The sequence below is a fragment of the Callithrix jacchus genome, chromosome 5, assembly GCF_049354715.1.
Source record: "Callithrix jacchus isolate 240 chromosome 5, calJac240_pri, whole genome shotgun sequence".
NCBI classification, from domain to species: domain Eukaryota; kingdom Metazoa; phylum Chordata; class Mammalia; order Primates; family Cebidae; genus Callithrix; species Callithrix jacchus.
In genome coordinates this window covers 144208269-144226981 of record NC_133506.1, presented here as the reverse complement: position 1 = coordinate 144226981, position 18713 = coordinate 144208269, and the positions used below count along the sequence as shown (strand labels likewise).

The 18713-nt window shown below is 41.7% G+C and overlaps 1 protein-coding gene and 1 long non-coding RNA gene across 11 annotated transcripts in view; one reads left to right on the top strand and one right to left on the bottom strand.

Moving 5' to 3' along the window:
• The window catches only part of CPAP (centrosome assembly and centriole elongation protein), a 97918-nt gene that overhangs the window by 40473 nt on the left and 38732 nt on the right, over positions 1-18713 (top strand). For 3 of the 10 annotated variants that reach the window (XM_078375196.1, XM_078375195.1, XM_035302367.3), the window contains exon 1: positions 14140-14178. The gene's annotated coding sequence lies outside the window, so the exon portion shown is untranslated. Of the gene's footprint in view, positions 1-11409; positions 11673-12275; positions 12381-12474; positions 12527-14139; positions 14243-18713 lie in introns of those variants that run through there. The other 7 variants (XM_035302372.3, XM_035302371.3, XM_035302366.3 and 4 more) reach the window with 5 other exon arrangements.
• On the bottom strand, positions 12919-13964 carry LOC100895461 (uncharacterized). The gene is made up of 2 exons (XR_144073.5): positions 13754-13964; positions 12919-13157 (listed from the first exon to the last, which is right to left on the bottom strand). It is a non-coding gene; the product is annotated as an uncharacterized LOC100895461 (long non-coding RNA).

Sequence of the window (18713 nt, the reverse complement as noted above, 5' to 3'; positions counted from 1 at the left end):
GAGTGGGATTTCCAGGTCACTGGAGTTGTGTACCTAGGAGGATTGTGACTGCCTCTGCTGAGTCATGCAGGTTGTCAAGGAAGTGGGGAAGTCACTGAGCTGGCAGTCACTGGCCTCAACCAGTTGCCACACAAACTGAAGGGCCGGTCTCACTCCCATCATGACCCCCGCAACAGCCCCAAGTCTGTTTCCAGGCAGTGGGTGAGATAAGGCTTGAAAACTTGCCCAGGGACACAGGGAGGGGAGCACTACACACTGGGGTCTATTGGGGGGGAATAGGGGAGGGACAGCCGGGGGGGATCTGGGGAGGGATAGATAGCATGGGGAGAAATGCCAGATGTGGGTGAAGGGGAAGAAGACGGCAAATCACACTGCCACGTGTGTACCTATGCAACTATCTTGCATGTTCTGCATATGTACCCCAAAAGGTAAAATGCAATTAAAAAAAAAAGAAAAGAAAGAAAACTTGCCGGGGCTTTCTGCCTCCCAGCTGCAAAAGAAAAGGGCTTCAGTTCTTCCTCTCCCAGTGACATCTACAAGCCAGATTTGGGTCCTCCCCCGAGTTCTGGCCAGGAGACTTCTTGCTCCTTGCAAATCTTTACAAAGTTCAGCTAGAGATTTCCTTCTCCCTGTGGAGTTTTACCGCCCCCCCCCCCCCCACCTGTTTCTCTGGCCACCCTCCTGATGGATCCCTGTGGCACCAGGCAGGAATAGGCTGTTTGGGGACCTAGCAGGCTCCCAGGGCCTTTCTGCTGCTTCCTTTACCCTTTCATTTTGCCCAGCTTGGCTCTCTAACTTGACTCAGTTTCAGTTAAAATCAGAAACTTCTGCAAACAGACCTTCAGGCTTCTTCAGTGGGGCTGTGTGTTTGAGAAAGGAGGGCCTCCCTTTCCCACTTCCACAGTTGGGGCACACACAGTATTTGGGGTGTCTGCCAGGTCCTGTAGGAGCAGTCTGCTTCCTCTTTTAATAGTCAAGAAAATGGGAGAGAACCCACCAGGTCCAGGCACACTGCCTCATGCCTATAATCCTAGCACTTTGGGAAGCTAAAGAGGGAGGATTGCTTGAGTCCAGAGGTTTGACACCGGCAACACAGTGAAACTGTGTCTCTAAAAAATAAATAAGTAAACAAAGAAAGTCAACTAATATTTTAAGGAATATATGATATTCAGGATATGCATAATTTTTCAAAACACTAAGAAAATGACCAAATAGGAAAAACACTCAGTTGACATTCAAACAGGTTTGTTGTTGTTGTTGTTTGGGTTGTTTGTTTGTTTGTTTTGCTAACTAGAAATCAGATTCTTACTTTTTCCAAGGTGTTATATTTTATGACTTCAAAATCTTGAGGAAGATAAGGAATTTCAACATTCTCTGTAAAAAAACTGAAATTTGTACAGTGTATATTTAAATTTTTAACATTACAATTGACTTCAGGATAAACAAAATTTCACAAATGTTTTCTTGTAGATGCTTACAAAATGCATAATAGATTCCTTACAAAATACATGATAAGTCCCCAAGGCCTCCTTAGGTATCCTGGAAATTGTTGAAAGATTATTTGAAATGAGCTGGATGCCTCCTCTGCCTACTTCTCCAGCTCAGATGCCCAATGTCGTAGCTTCTGCACTGGAAGATGGTATCCACGTGGCACAGGCAGAGACAGAAAGAAGTGGGCCACACTCTGGGGATGGGCTACTTGTGTTTGCTTTGGGTCTGACTCTTGGAAGCTACGTCACTCCTCTCCAGACCATTCTCTCTAAAATAAAGGAGTCAGACTTCTCATAATCTGTGGTTTTCATTTTGGATCTTCTTCTCTTTAAACATGATTATTAACAAATGTAACAAGACTGAATGTGATGCCTAACTAACCTGATGTTTTGGGTATGCTTTAAGCAGCCATATAGAACTTTAGACTTACACACTGCATTTGAGGAAGGCTTTTATTTCCATTTTTGAAAATATCAGGCAAAAGTAACAAACTTCTTTTCTCTAAAGGCTGCTCAGTAAAGTAATAGGATGAGAGGCTGCCTAAATCTCATCACCATTGCTTTTTTCTTTTTAAAAATCAATTAATCCGTCATGCGTGGTGGCTCACTCCTGTAATCCCAGCACTTTGGAAGGCCAAGGCAGGCAGATCACTTGAGGTCAGGAGTTCAGGACCTGCCTGACCAATATGGTGAAAACCCATCTCTACTAAAAATACAAAAATTAGTTGGGCATAGTGGCATATGCATGTAGTCCCAACAACTCTCCTGAGGCAGGAGAATCACTTGAACCCAGGAAGCAGAGGTTGCAGTGAGCTGAGATCGTGCCATTGCACCCCAGCCTCAGTGACACAGTTCAGACTCTGTCTCAAAGAAAGAAAAAAACTAATCTAATAATGGCATTCAATCTCATATAATATTGAGGTTATAAAAATAATGATCACCATGCTAGCTAAAGTAAAAAGTCTCAAAAGCTCACTAAGGAGTTAGATAAGCAAAATAAAATACTAAAAAGTCTACAAATAGAATTTTAATACTGTGCTTAAGGTTTACACAACATTTTACAAACTCTGTAGAGTCCTAGGGAAAAGAAACAAGTAAATTACTCTGTGAGTTCCACAGTGTCTTCCTCCTCTGTGGCATTGTCCAGGCATATATCTTCTGTTTTCACTTCTAGAAGTAAAGCAAACAGCACCCTTCTTTATTGCTCAAAGGCTTATTATAATTAGTTAACCTAACTGCTGAACTTGTTAAGATTCATGAATATGTCCTTAAATTGATCTAAGGACAACCCAGTGGGAAAAGAGGAAGATATACCCTTATGAGAGGTAGGTATAACACTGTAAGAGGAAGGTATAATATTATAAGATAGGAAGAACATACTCTAATTCTATTTTAATAGGCATGTCGGGAGAATTCTCATCTGTTATTATTTGAAACTCACTGATAGCCATACAATTTTCAATTGGCACTTTGCTGTTGAAGAGTACAAAGTGCATTTCTAAATGCACAGGATCAAAATGAGTTCCTGAGAGCTGGCACATCACGAGCGAAGGAGGTGGAGACGTTGTAGCTTAGAGGAGGGAAATTCAAGGGCTCTGCATGAGCTTTTCTTCATACTTTTCATACAGGGAAACAGTACCGCTATCTATAGCATTGTGCTGTATAGGAATAACTCTTAATGCCAGGACTTCTTTCCAATTTTAATTATCCTGTCAAGAGTCCAAAGATCATCAGTGTATTTGTAGTAATTTGGAATCTGAATAACTTATGCTGGCTGTCATGCAATATGTTTTCAATGTGAAAGGAATCTACTATTTTGCCTACTTCTGTTGTGACTATCATTTGCTGGGACATTGAGAAAGTCTGGTGACTGCAGCAGCATTTCTGGACGAGTGTCTAAGGAGGCCCCACCCTGCCAAGTCATTACGTATCTAACACACACCATGTACTTACTATAAGCTGATATTTATCAGAGCGGTTTGATTTTTTATGTAACTCAGGAAGAGTGCGTTTCTTATGTCCAAAGCCCTTCTTCTTGGACAGATTCCAAAATAAAATCTTCATTTATAAAGAAAGTATGTTTCTTTTGGGAAGATAATCTTTTGTTTGGAAAGGATTTCTTGAGCAAAATGCTGGTCATCGAATTTCCAGTTATTAGTGTGTAGTAATCAGTTTAAAGCAAAGGCTTTTCCCTCCCACTGGTTAAAATTACTGTTGGGTTTTCTGAGATAATCAGTGTTATGTGTCCATTTTCAATTTGATCCCACTAGACCAGATTTCAAAAAATCTATTTCTAGTGCTAAAGTAGTCTTTTGTCCTTTTTTTTTCTGTCCATTTTCCGAGGTGACAAGAAGTCTAATTGTTTTTGTGTATTTCTGGACAATTCTCTGTCTATAATATCTGTGACAAACCCAAGTGTGTACTATATTACCTATGATACATCAAGAGCTTGCTATGAAATACCTACCAGGACCGCTCGTCTTCTGATCAGGAGGTGGTGTGACATCCAGGGGCTTATTAGGATCATAATTCTTTACATCCACGGGTCTCTTTTCTCTGATAAATTCCCATAAAAATCTGGATTTGCAATGCGAACATGGTTCTTTTGGGTAGAATTCAGCTGGTACTGACTCAGAACATCAGCATTGTCTAAGATTACATGTGAGCACTAAGGAAAAAAAGACTCAGTACATTACTCATTAGTAAAAACAACATATAAATAAGTTATTTGTATCTGTAATTTTCACCCTTAAAAAGTCTTAAGGTACTTCGTGATAACGTTTCTAAAATTTCTAAAACCTCTATAAATAGCACAGTTTCTAGTTACATAAACATTTAACAAATCAACTGTTTTGAAAGAGTATGGATATGAATGTACCATAGTTGATTAATCCTAGAGGTTATTTCTAAATTTTCATTATTGTAAACAATGCTGTGATGAATATCCTCATGTATACATCTTTGTGCACTTGTTCAATTATTTTCTTAGTAGTGGAAAGGGAGATTCCAAAGTTATTCATCATTTATTTTAATTTGTAATTTTTTTTAATCTTGTTTTTTTGTAGAGATGGGGTCTCCCTATGTTGACCAGGCCGGTCTCGAACTCCTGGCCTCAAGTGATTCTTCCACCTCAGCCTCCAAAAGTGCTGGGTTTATACACATGAGCCACCATGCCCAGGTTACAGTATTATTTAGTTTTTAGTAAAATAGTACATTCACGTTGCAGAATATCTAAAAAATAAAATAATAATAATGGCATGTTAACTTCTTCCCCACTGTTGTCCCAGCTCCTCTCCCCAGAGGCACCTGCTGTCACTTGCTCCTCATGCATCCTGCTAGAGCTACACTAGGAGCAGACACATGGCAGTGTGCTACTCAGCCTCTTCCGTGCTGGCTTTTCCACTGAATTTATCTTGACGATTGTTCCTCATTGTTACATATAGAGCTGCCTCCTTTTATACAGGAGCCGGTATACACATTTCAAATGTTTATGTACATCTCCCACAAGGTTGCACTCACAGTATGTGAGTTTCTAAAAAGGAGAAACCATGTTGGCAGTTCTCCACACAGAAGACAAACTGAGAAGGAGAGCGGGCACAAGTTACTCATCTGTCCACAGAGATGGTGGGACAGGTCAGTATGGGAAACCATGTAAGGGAAGAATATACAATTCTACCTGAAGTGGAAGGAAACAGGGACATTGCATTTCTGGTACTCAGCCGGAGTTGAACACACTGCACAGAACAGATGGGGCTCATATGGCCAAGCCCTAGGGCTGAGGTCCAGGGAGGAGCAGGCTGAGTCAGCCCATTAATTCGTCAACAGAGGGAATAGCAGAGGACAGGGGCAGGCCAGCCTGGAACCAAATCTTTGGATTCCTATTTTTACTTCTTACAAGGAGGTTGTTTAAAAAAAGAAGAGGTTAGGCTGGGTGTGGTGGCTCATGCCTGTAATCCCAGCACTTTGTGGGGTCCGACACAGGCGGATCATGAGGTCAGGAGTTCGAGACCAGCCTTACCAACATGGTGAAGCCCCATCTCCTGTAAAGAAGGATGCAGCTCTATATGTAACAATGAGGAACGATCGTCAAGATAAATTCAGTGGAAAAGCCAGCACGGAAGAGGCTGAGTAGCACACTGTCATGTGTCTACTCCTAGTGTAGTTCTAGCAGGATACATGAGGAGCAAGTGACAGCAGGTGCCTCTGGGGGGAGGAGCTGGGACAACAGTGGGGAAGAAGTTAACATGCCATTATTATTATTTTATTTTTTAGATATTCTACAATGTGAATGTACTATGTTATTAAAAACTAAATAATATTGTAACCTGGGCATGGTGGCTCATGTGTATAAACCCAGCACTTTTGGAGGCTGAGGTGGAAGAATCACTTGAGGCCAGGAGTTCGAGACTGGCCTGGTCAACGTAGGGAGACCCTATCTCTACCAAAAAAAAAAAAAAAAAAAACAAGATTTTTTAAAATAAAGAATGAATAACTTTTGAACCTCCCTTTCCACTACTAAGAAAATAACTGAATAAGTGCACAAAGATATTCTACATGATAATACTAAAAATACAAAAATCAGCCAGGCGTGGTGGTGCTTGCTTATAATACCAGCTACTCTGGAGGCTGAGGCAGGAGATTTGCTTGAACTCGGGAGGCGGAGGTTGCAGTGAGCCGAGATCATGCTACTGCACTCCAGCCTGGGTGACAGAGTGAGGCTGTGTCAAAAAAAAAAAGGAGGTTAGACTTAATTATTTTCAAGATTTCATCCAGCTGTGAAATCCTATTATCTGAACTGCCAGGCCTACAAGTTCAACTTCAAGAGATGGAATGTAGCTTGCAGAGCCTTTAAATGAACAAAGCAAATAGCTATGCGGCACAGATGAGTCTCCACTGCACGTCTTTCTTTCTGGCCCCAGGATCCTGGTTTACCAGTATATAGCTCCAGCACTGACATTTGCAAATCCTGTGCACTATGACTTTTCTCCTTCAAGAATAGATTTGGCAGGTCTGAAATTCTATTTTCATATTTATCTGTGCTCTAGTAATATCCTGCTTCATAGGACATGTGGGACTGTACTATCCTGCAGTTCAGGGAACAGACAGAGGACAGGGCTGGCCTGGGCCTCCTCTGCCTCTTGGGGCCCAGCCTTCCAAAGGGCCATGTCACAGTCTCTCCTGATGAACTTGGAGTAGCTCACTCACTGTCTCCGGCTGTTAATCTCTGCTTCCTCTGCTAACCATGACCCCTCTTCCCTGAATGCACAATGTTTTATCATATTGCAGTTTATGAGATTTGGAAATACCTGAGGATTTAATGAAAAGAAAAACTTTCAACCATTTTTCTTTTCTTTTCTTTTCTTTTTGGGACAGAGTCTCACTCTGCCACCCAGGCTGTAGCTTTTTCTTCGGCTCCCTAGATAAGTACGTTACTTTCTTTTTTTTTTTTTTAGACGGAGTTTCACTGTTGTTACCCAGACTGGAGTGCAATGGCACGATCTCGGCTGACCGCAACCTCCACCTCCTGGGTTCAGGCAATTCTCCTGCCTCACCCTCCCAAGGAGCTGGGATTACAGGCACGCGCCACCATGCCCAGCTAATTTTTGTATTTTTAGTAGAGACGGGGTTTCACCTCGTTGACCAGGATGGTCTCGATCTCTTGACCTCGTGATCCACCCGCCTCGGCCTCCCAAAGTGCCGGGAGTACTTTACTTTCAAACAGAATATACAATTTGCAAAGATTTCTATCATCATCCTGTAGGAAAAAAAAAGTTCTTAAGGTCTGTCTCTTAAGTAAATATGACAGTGAATTCAGAATTGTTATACATGCAAACTGTGGGAAAATTAGGCATTAAGATACATATTGTAATCATGTTGTAAATTGAACACATCGTAAAAATTGAATATCCTAGCTTGCAACATGTGTGTTGGCTTAAGAATCATTTCTAGCTTTTATGGTTATTACAACACGGAATATACATTTTAATAAAAAACAACAGATTTCAGTTACAGATCAAGTGTGTGACTCAAGAACATGGAAACATTTATTTCTAAATTAAAAATTAACCTTATGTGATAGTGAAACCATGGGTTTTTGTATATAATTCTCTGAATTCAAAAAGACTCATTATGTGCGTTTCTGTTAAGACATTCTGGAGAAAAACTGAACAATTGGTAATAAAAATATACAACTGTGTTTAAATGGAATATGAACGTGTGTATATACACACATATATTTCGCATTTGAGTTAATTTTTTTTTTTTTTTTTTTTGAGAGAAAGTCTCACTCTGTCTGACACCCAGGCTGGAGTGCAGTGGCTTGATCTCGGTTCACTGCAACCTCTGCCTCCTGGGTTCAAGTGATTCTCCCTCCTCTGCCTCCGAGTAGCTGGGATATAGGCGCGCGCAACCACGCCCAGCTAATATTTTTGTATTTTGAGTAGAGATGGGTTTTTGACATGTTGCCCAGGCTGGTATTTGTCAATTTCTAAAAGCAAATAATCACGTCTAACAGGCTCCTCCAAAGAAAGTTGCGCTTTGGCAATAGCGGTTGCTGGTCCCCAGTCAGTTTGGGGATCATGGTTGCGGGTCCCGAGTCCGTTTGGGGATCGCGGTTGCGGTCCCGGGTGAATCTGGGGACTGCGGTTCCAGGTTCGGTGTTAGTCTGGGGATCACTGTTCCGCGCACTCTATCAGTTTGGTGATAGCTCGCACCTGGAGAGCGCAGCGTCCCTAGCAGGGATGGTCGCCAGAACGCGCCTAGGATTGGGTCCCTTCAGGTGGGGAGTAGTGGGACCAGGCCTCAGGTGGAGTTTGTCTTTTCAGCCGGAGGGTTCAGGACTTTGTTCCAGTTGTATGTTTCAGGAGGGATTTGGCCAATGAGGATTAATACAAACCTCGGCTTTGGGAGAGGTGGGTGGATGGTCCTGTCGTTTAACTGAGAAATTGAAGGGATTCCCAAGGGCGGGAAAGAAGAAAATTTCGGGAAAGTCCGGGGAAACAGGAGAGTAAGATAGTAAATTTACCTTAAGCCTTCCTGAGTTTGCAATTCGTGATAGTGCTTGCAAGCCGTTAGAAATATATTTATCTGCCATTCAAGAGAGGCTGGAGATACAAATCTGAGATTCATTGAAATGGGAGTAAAGCAATGGGTAAGATTCAGATTTTTAGGATACTGAATAAAATGAGAATAGAAAAGATAGAGTAGAGAATAGAGTGGAAAGGGTATGGCTTTGAATCCTGACTCCACAATTTATTACCAAGGGGCTTGTCGACAAGATAATTCACCCAGTTTCATCATTACAACCTACTGTATAAGGTTGTCCAAGAAACAAGAGATTCTGGGGAGGAGAGAGACTCTGATTTCCAGAGTTACCACATATAATTCTCAAAATGTCCAATCTTCAACAAAAAATTAAGAAGCATGCAAAAGAAAGACAGAATGAAAGAAAAAAAATGGCTGATTCAAAGGAAAAGAAAGAAATGAACAGAAACTGTCCCTGAGCCAAGGAAGCGCAGACACAGGAATTATTAGACAAATACTTTAATTGCACTGTCTTAAACATGAACAAAAAGTGAAAGAAAACATAGAAAAAGGATGGAAAGAAACAACCAGGAGAGCAAGGTCTCGACAAATAGAGAATATGCAAAAGAATATACAAATGGTCAACAAACATGAAGAAAAGCTCCACATCACTAAACATCAGAGAAGTGCAAATCAAAACTGCAGTGAAATACCATCTCACACCAGTCAGAACGGTTATTATTTAAAAGTCAAGGAACAACAGATGCTGGCAAGGCTGCACTGAAAAGGGAATGGTTATACACTGTCGTTGGGAATGTAAATTGGTTCAGCCACTGTGGAAAGCAATTTGGAGATATCTCAAAGAGCTGAAAACAGAACTGCCATTCGACCCAGCAATTCCATTACTGGGCACACATCCAAAAGAAAAGAACTCATCCTACCAAAAAGACACACATACTGTATGTTCATCACAGCACATCACAGCGCTATTCACAATAAAGACATGGAATCAACCTAGGTGCCCATCAATAATGGATTAGATAAAGAAAATGTGGTACATATGCACCATGGGATAATATGAAGCCATAAAAAGAGTGGAATCATGTCCTTTGCAGCAACATGGATGCGACTGAAAGCCATTGTCCTAAGTGAATTAATGAAGGAAGAGGAAACCAAATACCGCATGTTCTCATTTGTAAGTAGGAGCTAAACACTGGGTACTCAGGGACATAAAGATGGCAACAACAGACACTGGGGACTACTAGATGGAGAGGCAGTGAGGGAGAGGGGCAAGGGTTGAAAAATTATTGGGTACTATGCTCAGTACTTGAGTGAGGGGTTCAGCCATATCCCAAACCTCAGCACCATGAATTATACCTAGGTAACAAACGTGCAATTTACCCTCTGACTCTAAAAGTTGAAATTATTTAAAAAACAAAGATTATTAATTAAGAGATAGAAAGTATAAAAGGAACCAAACAGAAGTTTTGGAATTGAAAAGAACCAAAGAGAAATTGTCTAGTTAAAAAGTACATAGGATGAGGCATAGTGGCTCATGCCTGTAAACTTAGCGCCATGGAAGACCAAGGCGGGAGGATTGCTTGAGGCTAAGAGTTTGTCTTGGCAACATAACAAGACCCCATCTCTATAAAGAAATTAAAAAATTAATGGCATGGTGGTGCATGCCTGTGGGACTAGCTACTCAGGAGGCTAAGGCAGGAGGATTACTTGAGCCCAGGAGTTCACGGCTGCAGTGAGCTATAATCACACTGCTGCACTCCAGCCTGTGTGACAGAGCAACAACTTGTCTCTAAAGAAAAGAAAAATAAAAGGTCAATAACTTAAATGAAAAATTTCACAAGTGATACTTAACAGATTTGAGCAGGTAAAAGAAGGAATGAGCAAACTTGAAGATAAAACAATTGAAATTATTAAGTCTAAAGAGCAGAAAGTAAAAGAATGAGGAACAAAGTCCAAAAGATTTCTGGATACCATCAAGTGTACCAACATAAGTATAATGGAAGTCCCAGAAAAAAATAAGAGAGTGAAAGGGGCAGGAAGAGTAGCTGAAGAAACAGTGGCCCCAAAGTCCCAATTTGATAAAAGGCATAATGTAACACTTCCAAGAAGCTCCATGAACTTCAAGTGTCATAAATTCAAAGAGTCCACAATAGCATTATATTAATAAACTATTGAAAGCCAAAGACAGAGAGGCTTAAAAGCAGCTAGACAGAAATGATCACTACCCACAAAGGACCTTCCATAAGATTAACAGCCAATTTGTTACCATGGAGGCCAGAAGGCAGTGGGATGATATAAAGTGCTGAAAGAAAACAAACAAACTGGCAACCATGAATTCTATATGTGTCAAAACTGACATGCAGAAACAATGGAGAGACCAGGCACAGTCTTCCCAGCACTTTGCGAAGCTGAGGCAGGTGGATTGCTTGAGCTTGGGAGTTCAAGACCAGCCTGAGCAACATGGTGAAACCCCATTTCTACAAAAAATACAAAAATTAGCTGGGCGTGGTGGGTGACACTTGCCTGTGGTCTCAGCTCTCTGGGAGGCTGAGGTGGGAAGACCATTTGAGTCCTGGAGGTTGAGGCTACAGTGAGTTGTGATTGCACCACTGCCCTCCAGCATGGGTGATAGAGACATCCCGTCTTACAGAAAAAAATATGTGATATAAACCTATAGAATCCTTGAAGAAAACTACTATATAATTATTGCTATTTTTTAAGAAAGCAAAAATACAGGTGTGACAACTATTATGGTATTGCTCTGCTGGTATCACATCTAAGATTCAAGCTAGAAATCCTTTACTGTCTATTCAACATCATTGGTCAGGCATTCTAGAATGTAGTGGATGTGATAATCCCTTTGTTGTATAGACCCATAAGGTTTCCAGGATCTTTTGCTGAAAGTTCAATGCACCAGTAATAGATTTACCTATATCAAAATGCCAAGATTTAAAAAATGTCTCTTGGCACCCAAATTGTTGTTATAAACTTCTTTACTAGCTGTGCGCAGTGGCTCACACCTGTAATCCCAACACTTTGGTAGGTGGAGGAAGATGGATCACCTGAGGTCAGTAATTCAAGACCAGCCTAACCAACATGGAGAAACCCCGTCTCTGCTAAAAATACAAAATTGGCCAGGTGTGGTGGCTTGTGCCTTTAATCCTAGCTACTCAGGAGTATGAGGCAGGAAAATCACTTGAACCTGGGAGGCTGAGGTTCCAGTGAGCTGAGATCGCATCACTGCATTCCAGCCTGGGCAATAAGAGTGAAACTCTCTCCAAAAAAAAAATAGAAACTTTACTGAAGTAATTTTAGAAATCTGTTTTGGGCTTTGGTGAAGAACTCCTTCACTCTGCAGGTGAAGTAGGGTGTGGGTTTTCTTGAGTTTGCCTAGAGGCCAGACACGTGCATCTCCTCAACCTGTTGGAGTTCCCCTTTCTAGCCTAGATCATCTGGGGTTGGGGATCATCCCTTGGCTAAACTAGCCCTGATGTATCCTTGGATGAGAGATGTATCCTTGCATGAGAGATGTATCCTTGCGTGAGAGATGGGTCTGGATGCAGCATACCAATGGGTTTTGGCTGTGTCTTTTGATTTGGGGATTTAGTCGATTTAAATTTAGGATTAATAATAATGTATGTGAGTTTTATTACTGCCATTTGATGTTAGCTGGCTGTTTTGCCCATTACTTGGTGTAAATTCTTATGCTGATGCTCTTTATTTATTGTGTATCTTGCACAGCATTTGGCATGACCCACAGAGCCAGGCTTTGGTAGACAGAGTTCACCAACAGTTAAATTCATGATAAACACGAAAACACCTCCTGTTCTGACTTTTTATTATGTGGTAGGTTTTATGCCATGTTTTCATACTACTCTTTTAATGTAATCTTCTTGACAGTCCTATGAAGGTCTCATTATTATCCATCCTTGTTTTGCAGATGAGAAGACTGGTTTCAGAAAAGTTGAGTGCTGAAGCCCACAAAGGTGTATGTAAGTTATCAAGCTAGGATTTGATCACAAGTCTGCCTGACTCCAAATCCTGGGCTCTTAACCATGACACAGGAGTGCCTTCTTGCCTCCTACGATGGCATAAAGGATTGTATCAGAACAGATAATCTATCATTAAAAGCCCTGTGCCTCACTGTTAGTCTAATTTTTCTCTACAGCACTATCTGAAGATGCAACAAGGATAGGAGTCACTGATAAGGTTGAACCTTTCATTGTCTGGCAGATTAGAAACCAGAAGTTCCTCCCCACTAGCCTTTCCACCTTTTAATGGATTTGGACCCTGCAAGCTTAGTGGGCAGTTCCGAGAATTACATGGGCTACAGGTGAAAACTTACATATTAGAACCTTAATTTAACAGCCAGTTTAGACTTGAGTGTGGTAAAAGATTCATTTATTTATTCAATCAACAATGTGGTACTACATACTATATTAGAATAAAAATATAGGAAATATTGTGACTATCCTCAATGACACATATTTTAGGAAGAACGATGAGACCTTCCGGCATGCTTCAAGCCAAAGGGCTGTCATAAATGAAAAAGAAGGTTGGGTCCTTGTCTGGCATATTAAGTGGTTGTGTGATCTTGGAAGTCTCGGGCTTTAGCTTCCTCACCTGTAATGAAAACAAAAAAGAAGCAAAATCAAAATCTTGCCTTAGGAAAGAAGACTCTTTGAAGTAGAAAGCAAAACAAATTTTGGAGGCCAAATTTCTGTAAAATAGTTTTGTTTTTAACTAGTGGTCGTTGTTTCAGTTATAACGGTTATAAACGGCTTTTGATTTCTTTAAACATTTTACCTGGCTTACTGTTTAATCAGACACGGAAGCCAGGTATATAGAACTGTGGTAACTCGCGGTGCTGTAACTTCCTAGATGAAAGGGCCGTGGTAGTTAATAAAACAAACAAACAAACAAAAAAAATTTATTGAATTCTGCACTGTCAGTGTCCACACGAGTTTCAGAATCTAATAGACACACTCTGCCAAACCACCGATTAGCCATTTGAGAGATGAGCTGTGCCTATTTTTGAAGTGAATTCTCACAGGGTTATATTCGTCTTATGGAATGATGTAGTGGATTGCCCTTTTTCTCCTTTACTAAGACACACTCTGCCAGAGGAAACCAAAGACCGGGAAAAAAAAAAAAACAACCAAACCAAAAAACAACAAAATAGACCGTACGCAAATGGAGAAAAAAAAAAACCAAAACACCTCCTACAGCATCCGGCGGGCTCTAGGTTAGCTTTGAGTCTCTGTGCTCCCTGCTTTGCTGGAAACACGGAGATCTATCGCTCTCTTAGGTGCTCCCCTTAATTTTCTAAGTGCCTGAGCCTGTGGCGACGTCCTCCACGGAAGGTCTCTCCCGGAAACGCTTTCCCGTCCCGCCGCGCCGCCCGCCTACAGCGACCACAGGCCCGCCGCTGGTCGTAAGGCGGCGCGCTGTCCATCACCTCCCGGGCAACTCCCATCACTGTGGCGTTACTGGGAGTTGTAGTTTACCTGGGCTCAGCGGTGCCTGCGCTTTAGCGCAGAGGGGCGGGTGAGAACCGCACTTCCCACAGGACCTCGGGACGGGGGCGGGGCCTGCTCTTGGAGGCGGGGCTCCGGCCGGAGGTTGTGATTGTGGCGGCTGATTTGTAAGTGCGCTGGAGTCTTAGGCGTCTGTTCGTGCTTACTGAGCGGCCCGCGCCTGGCGGAGCGGTAATTCGTGGGCGAAAGGAGCGGGGGGCAGCCGCCCAGTGCCTGAGAAGGCCGGCAGTGGGCGGACAGGGCCCTGCTTGGGCCTCGAGGCTGGCTCCGCGGGGCGCGGGGTCTGAGCTGGTCCACGGCAGTTCGGTGGCTTGGCCAATTCGCGCTGCTTTGTTCTTCGCGGAGCCTGGGAAGCTGGCCACCCTGGAAGGGAGGGTCTCTCTGTGTTGGCTGTGGCGGGGCTTGAGCTCCTGTGGGCAGCGCGGCAGCGCCGTGGTCGCAGTCCGCTGGAGCTGGGTGGTGAAGTGGCGTTGCTGGCTGTCCTAAGCGCCGATCTCGCCTAGCTTTGTCAAGGGCTTGATTCTTGAAGCTTCGTGTGGATTCGTGACTTTCAAGGACGTGTTGTATTTCAGGGCACTGCCAAATCACTTCTCAAACCAACTAGTTACTTTTCACGGTCTAAAGATGGCTTTGAATTTGCTGTTTGTATTCACTCTCCTCCCTCACCGTGCAGAGAATTTATCTTTTTTTCATATTGCTTTAAAGAGTGTTTAAATAGCACACCCAGGTTTCAAGGCTGTCAATTTGTTACATTTTTTAAAAGTTTTATTGAGGTATAGTTGCTATGCACTAAAAATGGCACGTTTAAATGCATTCCATTTGATGAGCTTGACATACACATACACCCGTGTCCTTCAGATTTTGTTATCTGTAAAGTCAGAGTCCACATACTAATCCTTTCTAGGCATATATATTATCAGTGCTCCCTTTACCAAGACCTCAGTATCAATAATAAATAGCAGGTTCTGGTGAAACTGTTTTTATACTTCATGCTGACATTAAATATATTTTTCGGATCAGGGTGATTAAAGTATAGAGGGTTTTTTTGGTGGGAGTTGAAGCGGGGGGTGCAGATGTCTGGGTGCTGCATCGCAAGAGTACTTGCACTTGTCATTTTAGTAGGGAATTTAGTTTCTAGTTTTCCATGTTATTAATTGACCTTGTAACTTGACTCTCTTCTGAATTTGGATTTCAAAAGATTTCCTGCTAAGGTCATTGAAATTAAGCAAGTTACGTGGTTGATTTTGAAAAAAAAAAAAGAAAGTTATTTTAGATAGGTGTCCTACTGAAAAAGTCAATTAATTTGCTTAGAAAAAATTTTTTAAATTATTCAGGAATAACAGATATCCAGTAAAGTGCGCTATTCTTAAGTGTACGGCCCAAATGTATCCACCCCCTGTGTTAACCTTCCTAGTTGTTGAAGTTTAAAATTTAGAGATGAATCTCTAAGGTTTTATTTGGAAAGAAAGAATGACAATTCCAGGCATACACACAGACCAGGTGGTCCTCAGTATGTCCAAAGAACAAAGAAAAAGTTGGAGGTTTTATAAAATAAAGAACTGTTAACATGTGTTGCTTTTTGAGAAAGTTCCTTGGTTCATTGGCACTCCTAAGGTGCTGGGGATGCAGCAAGTCCTACCGAGTGGGCCAAGGTGGTGGGCAGAATTAGTTCTAGAGCTGCAGCAAGTTACCTCAGCATCTGTAAATCAAACTGGTCTCACGTTACAACAGGCAGTTTCACCATACCAACTTGCAGAGAATTCCGTAATTGGAGCAAAGTTATGCGTCCTGAGTGCCTTTCCCTCTTGACTTCTTGATTGTTTATTTGGATATGACAAGAATGACCCAATTCATATGATCAACTTTCACACAGGACAGCCCCCATTTTCCTGGATAACCACCAATATGCCTTTTATAACTATGGGTTTATTTTGCCTGTTCTTCCGGTTCATATAAATGGAAACATGGGCTGGGTGCGGTGGCTGGCACCTGTAATCCCAGCACTTTGGGAGGCCAAGCCAGGTGGATCACTTGAGGTCAGGAGTTTGAGTACAGCCTGACCAACATGGTAAAACCCTGTCTCTACCAAAAATACAAAAATATTAGCTGGGTATGATAGTGCATGCCTGTAGTCCCAGCTACTCTGGAGTCTGAGGCTGGTGAATTGCTTGAACCTGGGAGGCTGAGGTTGCAGTGAGCCAAGATCGCACCACTGCACTCCTACCTGGGTGACAGAGTGAGACTCCGTCTCAAAAAAAAAAAAAAAAAGGAAACATATGTTTGTCTGATGTTCACACATCATTATTTGTTTTTGTTACTGCCTGTGGCAGCAATTTTTGTTTTTGTTTTTTTTTAAATGCCTGCATAGCTGTGGTTCTCAAAGTGTGATACAGTGAAAAAATGTACATCACATTGCCATTTTCGTTTTTGATTATTAAATGGTTGGCAGGCAATCATCTTGTTCCAAGCAAATTTTCAGTTGGAATTAATGGTACAGTGAGCCTTTATAAAACTCTTCTAGGCTGGATGCAGTGCTCACACCAGCACTTTGGGAGGCCAAGGTGGGTGGATAACGAGGTCAGGAGTTCAAGACCAGCCTGGCCGATATGGTGAAACTCTGTCTCTACTAAAAATACAAAAAAATTAGTCGGCTGTGGTGGCAGGTGCCTATAATCACAGCAGTTCAGGAGACTGAGGCAGAGAATTGCTTGAACCTGGGAGGCGGAGGTTGCAGTGAGCCAAGATCATGCCACTGCACTCCAGCTGGTGGCAAAGTAAGACTGTCTCAAAAAACAAACAAAAAAACTTTTCTACAATTCAACCAGGGAGCAATGGCAGAAACACAGCATCATTAAGTTCACTGTCTTCTATTTCTTTTAACAGTTTTATAAACTGGCAGTTGATAGCATTTGTACATACTGAACAGTTTTAACAGCTATATTCATGATACATGGATTATGCTTCAGAAAACTGAACACAAGAATTTCCAATGTGTATTATACAGGGAAATGAATCAGCAAGGGAAACAGTAGCCTCTTGTTGTAAAATCCTATTAAATTCAGATTTTTTTTTGTCTTATAAAATGATACCATTCATATTAGAAACTGGTTTTTAGGCTGGGCACAATGACTCACACCTGTAATACTAGCAATTTGGGAGGCTGAGGTAGGAGGATGGCTTGAGCCCAGAAGTTCAAAATAAGCCTGAGCAACAGAGAGACACCTGTTTCTACAAAAAAAAAAAATTGCCAGATGTGGTGGCTCATGCCTGTAATCCAAGCACTTTGGAGGCCAAGGTGGGTGGATCACCTGAGGTTGGGAGCTCAAGACCAGCCTGACCAACATGGTGAAACCCTGTCTTTAAAATTAAAAAATACATAAAAATATAAAAATAAAAATTAGCCGGGCATGGTAGTGCACACCTGTAGTCCCAGCTACTCTAGATGCCTAGAGGTCTACGCACAGGAGGTTGAAGCTGCAGTGAGCCATGATTGTGCCATTGCACTTTGGCGTAAGAGACATTGTGAGACCCTGTCTCAGAAAAACAAAAAAGAAACGAATGTTTTCAGATCTAGCTGAAATTCTTCTATCAGACACAAACTACTGGGTGCAAGGGCTCACACTTATAATCCCAGCACTTTGGGAAGCCAAGGTGGGAGAATGGCTTGAGCCCAGGAGTTCGAGACCAGCATGGGGAACATAGGGGGACCACTCTTTACAACAAATTGAAAGATTAGCTGGGTGTGGTGGCATATGCCTGTGGTCTTAGCTACTCGAGGCTGAGGTAGGAGGATCTCTGGGGCCTGGGGGTGGTAGAGGCTGCATTGAACCATGATCATGCCACTGCACTTGAGCTTGGATGACAGAGTGAGTACAAGACACATCCATGCTACAGGTTCAATTTTTAGGCTTTGAGTTGATATCATCTCTTTGCACATTCAGATGATCTTTGAAATAAAACATACCTAAATTGGTAATTGGTCAGTTTCTCATTGCATTACACAGATAAAGAAAAGTGCTTGGAATTTTTTACAGCTTTGAATCTGGATGGTAATAGAAGGGTTCTATGGATAACTGGTCACTTAGTTGAAAATTTTTCACTTTTTGGAAAATATCTTTAGCCTTTTAATTAAAATATCTTTTTAAATTTCACAATGTTCTAACAAAATTTCTGCAACTCAGATAACCTATTTACCTTCTCTTCATCTGAAAGAATTTGTTTTTCTTTTCATTTCTCTCTTTCTCCTCCTCACCGTCTTTCTTTCCAAGATTTTTTATCACTGGCCAAAGCTAAAAGCTCAGATTCTGTTGAAAATTATAAAACTTTTTTTTTGTTGTTGGATATTTAGTTCTGATACAGATGACTAATTACAGTTGACTCTTGCAAAACATGAATTTCAACTTTGTGGTTTTGCTTATGCTTGGATTTACTTATGCTTCTTTCACCCTTGAGACAGCAAAATCAACCCTTTTTCCTCCTCTTCGCTCCTCGGCTTAGTCCAATGTGAGGACTAGTGACATGAACACCTTTACTGTTCATTAAGTGGAAGCAGATTATCATAAAGGTCTTCCTGCATATCTTTTAGATGTTTATGTTTTTTAGACACCGAGAATGAAGACCTTTATGATGATTCATTTCCACT